Source organism: Hipposideros armiger, unplaced genomic scaffold (assembly GCF_001890085.2).
Source record: "Hipposideros armiger isolate ML-2016 unplaced genomic scaffold, ASM189008v1 scaffold_662, whole genome shotgun sequence".
Classification (NCBI taxonomy): domain Eukaryota; kingdom Metazoa; phylum Chordata; class Mammalia; order Chiroptera; family Hipposideridae; genus Hipposideros; species Hipposideros armiger.
Genome location: NW_017732012.1, coordinates 638,416 through 647,179, shown reverse-complemented (window position 1 = coordinate 647,179; position 8,764 = coordinate 638,416).

The window sequence follows — 8,764 nt, the reverse complement described above, 5'->3', positions numbered from 1 at the left end:
GGGAACTGGCCTAGGAATTCAATTCCTACCTCCTTTTAGACTATCGAATAAACCCATCTGCCAGCCTATTTAAAAATAAAGGAACCACTTGGGCCTCCTGAGTAGCTCAGTTGGTTAAGAGCTTGCTCAAGAGTGCGAGCTCTGAGCAACAGTGGTTCGATGCCCGGACCGAGCTGAGCTGCTGCTGAGCTGCCAACAGGTGGCAGGATGGCTCAGCTAAAAAAAAAAAAAAAAGAACCACTGACTGAAAGAATTAGGTGGGTGGGTATTAGGATTGAATTAGACACAATGTGGTCCCAATTCTATTCTCTCACTAAAACTACACCTTCTACAATTGTGTTCGAAAATTTAAAGACACTATCTTTTCTAGGTGTATCTCTTTGCTATTGCCTAAATTCTCCCTGATTTGCCAAGCTGAGCCTGGCTGTTCCAGGGTAAAAGGGAGAATAATTGGCAGTCTCCCTAACACATTAAAAAAAAGTTTAAGTTAACTGGTATGCTTTCCTTTAAGTTTTTGTTGCCAAACATTTCTTCAGCCTCTTATGCCTGTCCCACTTTGTCTTCTATTGAGGGGGGAGTGGAGAACAACATGAAAGAACACTTAGCAAAGCATTCAGGTACTAAAAGAGTGTGCAACTAGTAGATAAATAAGTTCTGAAGATCTAATGCACAGCATAGGGATTATAGTCAACAATACTGTATTATTAACTTCAAAGTTGCTAACAAACCAGATCTTAATTGTTCTCACCACAAAAAATAAATTATGTGATTTGACAGAGGTGTTAGCTAATGCTATGGAGGTACTCGTATTGCAATATTTAAATGTATCAAATCAACATTATACACACTTAACCTACACGATATTATATGTCAATTATAGCTCAAAAAATACATTAAAATTACTACATCATCCCAAAAAAGAGTAAATCATGCAGAGTTCAAGAAATTGATGTTAGACATGTTTTATAATTATATAATTTCCTTTAGAACCTTATACATGGAATTGTAACCTATGTGAGCAAATTAAGTTTGATAAATTGGTTTCTTCTTTCCTTCCATTTAATTAAATAAACTATTCCTTTGAAGCATCAATAGTTTTTGATGTCTGGAAAACATTGCCAACATTTGAGAGATTTCAGACCCTTAAATGAGTTGGGACAGCTTCCCAACTGCTCTCTCTTGTAAACCAAAATTAATTTTAGACTATAGCAAAGAACAAAAAACATTTGAGCAAAAGGAGCTGCAGCCCAGGAGACCCAGATTCAGGTAGCGACCTAAATTGTGATGTACTGAAACAAAGGGGAGGTGGCCTTTTACAGTGAAATTCCACCCAAGCTTCCAATTAGGTTTGTTTTATGTAAATGAGGTATCCAAATTATGCAGTTCTGATTGGACAAGGTAAGTCTCTGTCTGTTGATAGAAAGACCACACCAGGGTTTCCCCATAGTTGTTAACTCAGACTTTGTAAACAAGTGGGGCATAGTGCAGGAAGCCAAGAGTTCAGTCTGAGGTTCTTCCTGGTATACAAAGTATGTGAGGAACCCCTGTCAGCAAATGGCCAGTAGGCTCTTATTATTTATAAAATTTAGGCCCTTGGTTGACCATGAGGAGTCCAACTCAGCAGATGCTCTTCCTCAGGATTCACATCAAATGAATTTTCTTGGGGTTCATACTTGTATGCCACCTTCCCCAGCTCTATTTATAATCCTAGTGATTACTGCTTACTAAGATATATATTTTTTTAATTTTCAAGAATACAAAACATAAATGGTCTGCATGAGGATCACCATATATTTATATATCTAAGATTCCCCTGGACATCTATATTCATTACTAGAGTGTTAAAAATGAGACAATGGGTCCAAAATGGAGTACTTATGCTAAGGCCCATGTCACCAAACTGAGACAACTTAATTACAGTATCAGCTCTCCCAGATATGGAATCTTAAAGCAGTGAATCAGGAATCACCTGAGCAGCACTAGTTACAAAATTTGCCTGATAGACCCCTGCCATCCCTTAAAGGAAAGTGACCTTGCAATAACCAATCCGCTTTCTGCCTAGTATAACTTCCTTGTTCCTGCTCCCTTCTGCCTATAAAACTCTTTTCATTTTGTATAGCTCCTCAGACTTCCTTTCTATCTGCTAAATTGGATGATGCCCAGTTCACCAATTATTGAATAAAGCAAATAAATCTTTAAAATTTTGGCCTGGCTGTGTGTCGCGTTGGTTAAGAGTTGGCTTGGGAGTGCCAGCCCTGAGCATCAGGGCCGTGGTTCGGATTCCACATGAGGGCCAGTGACGTTGTATCCTCTACAGCTAAGATGGTGAAGAACAGCTCAACCTGGAGCTGGGCTGCCGTGAGTTGCCGGCGACGGCGTAGGCTGTAGCCCCTGCTGCAGTGGGTTGCCGTCAGCTACCATGAGTGGCCGGCAGCCAGCATGAGCAGCCGGCAGCTGGCATGAGCCGCTGTGAGCTACCAAGAGCCACTGTGAGCAGCCGTCCAGTGGCCGGCAACCGATTGCCTCACCTGGGAAGAGCGCAATGATAATACCAACATGGGCCAGTGAAGCAACGTCTTCCACAACTAGACTGAAGAACAAAAGGACAGCAACTTGTCTTCCCTTCCCCGATTCCCCAGTGCTGTTCTCCTCCCCCCCAATTCCCCAATAAAATGTTTAAAAAAAAAATTTACTCAATAGAATTTTGGTTTTTTAATAATAGTCTGGGTACAGATGCTGACTTAATGCACTGAGTCATTCAACAACCACGGGATTCTCGTCCATCTTACCTTAACGTGTTAGGCACTAGAGATAACATGAATTCAATGGGTTAGCTGATCTCAAATCTCATTTTTCATGTGTAACTATTTTAAAGCTCTTAAAATCTATTGTCAAATAATTTTTCAAAAACTGTTCACAGCCACCAGCTATAGGAAATTCTAATTGCACAATACATCTTTGCTAGCATCATCTATTCTAAATTACCATGCAATAGTTTATAAGATATCTTAATTAGATATCTTTAAAATTCAAGATAGCTTTAAAATTCAAGTAAAAGGGAACTCTTTTACACGTTACTTTACTAATATTTCCTCAGATGAGAAACCTTTGCTTATTATTTATTCATCTAATGGATTTTTATTCATTAGTATTATTATGTATTAATCTGTCATATTTGCTGCAATTTTTTGTAGTGTATTATTTGTTTTTTAAACTTAGCTTTGTTCTTGATCCTATGTAATAAAATCTGGCAATGCTTCTGTGTAATGATATTGTTCCTTTCCACATTTTTAATTGTTTCTCCTCAAACCTTCCATATCCTTCAAAGCCCCACCTCTCCTAGCCTGCTAAGTGTGAAAAATACTCAGTTCTATTTCTTTCTTCGGGTTCTTCAGTGTGTCACATCCAGGTTAAATGGAGAAAGGTGGAGGAAGTCTCCCTTAAATAGCTTGAAACTGGAAATGCTGCATGGTAAGGAACTTCCTTCCATGATATGAGTCACCTATGTAATCCATGATGGCTGCTGCATGTTGGTGGACTTGCCTCATGCATCCCCTCCTAGGTGGGCTTCCTATTATTTCAGGAGCCATACCTCTTGGTCCTGTGAAGACCATCTCCATGTGGCTTCTTTTTTGTCTCCTGAGTTGTAGGAATTCTGTCTAGCTAGTCTTCAGGCGGTTCTCAGTGATGGTTGTTCTATAATTTGGTTGTAATTTTGATATGATCATGGTAGGAGACAAGCTCAGATTTTAGCTACTCTACCATTTTGACTCTGTCCCCTCTTCTTTTTTCTGTTGTCAAATTCTTAAACAAATAATTTTCATTACTTGCCCAGACTCCTGAATACAGTACCCTCCATGTTGATTTCCCTACATTCATTTTTGTTCTTTTTCTATACATTTTGCATCAGACTGCTTTCTCCCTTGAAAAGCAAACAAACAAAACAAACATATGTGCCTCTTCTGTCAAGTGACAGATAGTTCTGGATTTGTTAAGACAAGCACGTGATCCAGATGCTGCCCGCCCCATTTTCTTTTTCCCAGAAGCACCCACTTAAACTTTCTTTGGCTGATTTTTTTTTTTAATGGTATTTGTCTCTGCATTTTAAAATAGCAAGTTTATAATGATACTTCTTGATTTTTTTTGGGTTTTGGTTTTAGGCCTTATTATTGACTTGCAACACAGAGATCTAACTTTTTCCTCTCCCCTATCACATACTCATATATTTCCAATCCTCTCATCCTTCTAATTTGGTTATTTCCATTTTAGGTAGATCAACATTCCTGGTGTAGACAAAAAAAGGGAGGGGATTCTATGGAAAGTAACCTCACAGGGTGATCAGATCATCAATTCCTAACTGGGCAGGTCAAGGGGTGTAGTAGTGTACCCTGAATATAACTTCTTTAGTGAGGTTTTACTCCAGCCCTGACCATTGTTCTTGTCCATCTAGGTTAACACACCTTTGATATACCAGAAGACCCCTTAAAGGGAGTATTAACCTTCAAGAGAGAACATAATCTTGTTAACTATCCTGTAATACAATCCCTGACTTGCTTCTCCCACCTCCATGTAATCTTCTTTACTTCCTTTCTTAATTTCAAATGCATAAAAGAAGCTGCAAAACTGTTATTCTTGGGAGCATTTGAGATCTTGCTCCCTGGAATGTCACCAGTTTGGCTCAGATGAACTCTTATAAATATTCTCTACAGGTATGAACGTTTCTTATTGCCAACACTGGTAAAGGGTAAAATGTGCATTTGCAGTGCTTTTTAAGAATATTCAATTCTGGAATAGAGGGGAAAACAACTGGGATGGATGAAACACTGAAACAATGTCAAGCATAGACAATAAACTCATAGCTTATGAGACAGAGGTGAAACTCTTAGTAAGTGTGGATACTGACTAAACAAGTGGCAAGTGACACATAGGAAGAATTCATAATGTGTTTAAATATACAGTAAGTAAAACTAACCTGTAAAATAGAAAAAACGTTATTACTTACAGAAAGAAAAGGATGGAAAGAACAAGACATGATCATATTGCCTGTGGACTGACAACTCTGTCACCCCTAAATCAGTCACCCATTAGTGGTACTCACTATTTATCCCATTTGGGGGCCACCCTAGAAATGCAAATAAAATTCATAGTTCACCAGGCAAATTGGCAAGCTACAGCTAAAGCCAGAACTATTTCAGTGGTAAAATCAATGTGTCATTGGTACCTCACACTTTCTGTCTGGGGGCTCCTTCATCAAATCTGAACTCTGGTCCTCATAGCCACCCATCAATGGGGAAGGATGAAGCAGTGGAGAGAGAACAGGGACGCTGTGTAGATCAGGAAAACATTTTCCTTGATCCTGTTAATGTCCTTAGCTGGGTCTGAAAATTAAACTGACAAAGACAAATTAGCAGGAGAAAAACACAGAAATCTATTTAATGTGAGTTTTACATGACACGGGAGGCTTCATAAGGAAATGGAGACCTGAGGAAATGGTTAAACCTGAGTGTTTTTATGCTAGGTTTGATGAAGAATGGAAAGTCATGGAAAGATGATAGGACAAAGAGTATGCACTAAGGACAGAAAACTGGGACACTGAGCAAGGCTGGTTCATTCCAATTCTTCTCAGTGTCCCTGTCTTAGAGATAAGGATCCTTCTGTCCTTTAGGGATAGGGAGGGTTTATGATATGCCTCAGGGGAACAAGGTGGGAGAAAGGTCAGAGGAAGATCAGAGAGATTTTCCTGCTTCAGCTGTTTTCTCAAACTCCTTCAGCTGAAAATATTCAATGTTCCAAGGTACCACATTTTAGGGTAGCATGTCTTGAACCCTATCAACTGCATATCCCTTAACTTGGGAAGTAAGATACACCTATCTTGTATCCTATTCTCAAATATCATAATTTCGGGGCCGCTGGTTAGCTCAGTTGGTTAGAGAGCAGGCTTATAACACCAAGGTTGCCGGTTCAATTCCCACATTTGCCAAAGAGCTGTGCCCTTCACAACTAGATTGAAGACAACTATTTGACTTGGAGCTGATGGGTCCTGGAAAAACACACTGTTCCCCAATAAAATTTCTTTAAAAAAAAATCAAAATTCCACTGACTAGTCAATGGAATTGTAATAGATATGTATGATATCGGGGGAGCGGTGAGTGGGCAGTGGATTGGGGGTGGGAGGTTGTCACTTTGAGGGGAAAAAGTATAATTAATAATGTTGTAAATATTTTATAGGGTGTCAGATGGTCACATGTCTTGCTAGGGAGACCACTTCATGGATGGGGTAGAGGCTTGATCACTATACTGTACACCTGAAGCTGATGTTATATAAACTGTATGTCAACTATAACTGAATATATATATATATATATAGTCACGGGATGTGGAGTATAATGTGGTGAGTGGAGTCAATGGAATTGTAATAGATATGTATGATATGGGGGGGGGAGTGAGGCAGCGGTTGTCGCTTTGAGGGGTAAAAAGTATAACTATTGCACTGTGTTGTACACCTGACACTAATTTAAAAAGAAATAAATTAATTAAAAAATAAAAATAAATAAAAATCTTCCAGCCCTTTTCAGAAACCATAAATTAAAAAAAAAAACACTTTTATATTTGATGTCATAAAAATTTTAATTTCTATATAGAAAAAAATGCTCTGAATAATTGAAAAGGCAAATCAAACACTGGTTTCAAAAACTGCAACATATCCTTAACATAGTATGATTTTCCTACAAATAAATATAAAGATGACCATAACAATAAAAAAGTAGATATCAACTATGGCCAGAAAAATTTTAAAATGAAATAAAAAAAATACAAACTACGAAAATTATGTTATAAAAAAGAAATGCATTACAAAACATAATAAGGCAGCATTTTTAGCTTACCAAAGTGCTAAAGATTTTAAACAGATAACTGTATATTTAAAAGTGAGGGAATAAAGTGCTCTCATACATTGTTAATGACAGAATAAATTGGTACAACTTTCTGGAAATTTACCTGCAAAAGCTTTAAAAAAATGTATTCCTTTTAATATATGAATCCTTTTTATAAGAATTTATCCAAGAAAAAATAAATACATGCACAAATGTTAAAATTAAAACAATTCAACTGACTAAATTTAAAAGATCTTATTGGCTTTATTTGATGATTCATGAATCAGGCAACATCCAATCTTGCAGATAGAAAAGAGCTCTGTAGAGCTGTATAACAAGAGATTTGTATAGGCAGAAGGGAGCTGGAATAAGGAAGTTGTGCTAGACCAGCGGTTCTCAACCTTCCTAATGCTGTGACCCCTTAATACAGTTCCTCATGTTGTGGTGACCCCTAACCATAAAATTATTTTCGTTGCTACTCTATAACTGTAATTTTGCTACTGTTATGAATCGTAATGTAAATATCTTTTTGTTTTCCTTGGTCTTAGGCGACCTCTGTGAAAGGGTCATTCGACTCCCAAAGGGGTCGCGACCCACAGGTTGAGAACCGCTGTACTAAACCAAAAAAAGCAGATTGTTTATTGCAAGTTTACTTTGCTTTATGGCATGGCTGGGGTCCACCAGGCAGATTACCTAACCAGTACTGATCAGGATCTTCTGATTGGTTTAAGATTCCATTTCCAGGAGAGCTGAAACTAATTAAGTCTAGGTTTGGTGACATGGGGCTTAGCATAAACAACTCCATTTTGGGCCTGATGTCTTGTTTTTAACATTCTAAATCTGTTAGCTTACCCCATTCCTTTCCCCTTGCTTTTTGCTGTGTGTTTTAAATTGACCTTAAAAACTGACTGATATGAGTTTTTAAATATGATCTCTGAGCCTTACTGTTTCATGATCTTTGGAATATAATAGCTTACCTGGTAGTGTTCCCGTATCAAGTTAATTTGCCACACCACAAAGGAATCTATGTAGGTGGTAACATTCTTGAGAAATTGAATGACTAAAAATGTTCCACACTTGCTCAATAGTTTGGCTGAATACAGAATTCTAGGCTGGAAATCATTTTCCTTCAGAAAGTGGAAGGTATTTCTCCATTACCTTCTAGCATCCAGTGTTGTTATTAACGAATCTGAAGCCATTATATTTTCTGATCTTAGATTCTCACTATCTTATATTTTCTCTCCTATTTTACATCTGCTTGTCGTTTCGCTTTACTTATTAAGGGAATACCTTTGATTTTATTTTTAAACCCTTTTCTTTGTTTCTAATATCAAACTTCTAATCTCCAGGTACTCTTTTTTCTTTGCTCTCTGAGTTTTCCTTTTTTTAAAACAAGAGCATCCCGTTTATTTCAAAAATATGATTTTTTAATCTCTGGAGAAATTAATTATTGTTTTCTTGACATGTTCTTTTACAGTCTGTTTTTTTCAAGTTGCTTCATTCTGTTTGGCTTTTTAATCTAATTTTTCGCACTATAAAGGAAAAACATGGTAACTAGAAAGGTGTTATAAACTTTTAAGATTTTTTTTTTAATCTCATCTTTAAAAGCATATTTAGGGATTGTGTTTCTCAGCCATCCTCTCAGTATTTTTACCTTCTTTTGCTTTGGGATCAGCTTCTGTCATGTTTAAGCAAACTGAAACTCCACCACCTACACGCCACACCTTCCTATAGCTATGGTTCTCTCACCTTTTCTTAAACCTGCATTTCTTTTTTATTTTTTATTATTTTTTTATTAGTTCCAGGTGTGCAAAACAATGTAATAGACATTTATACCCCTCACAAAGTGATAATCCCCCTTCCCCCAATCTACTACCCCTCTGACATTGTAA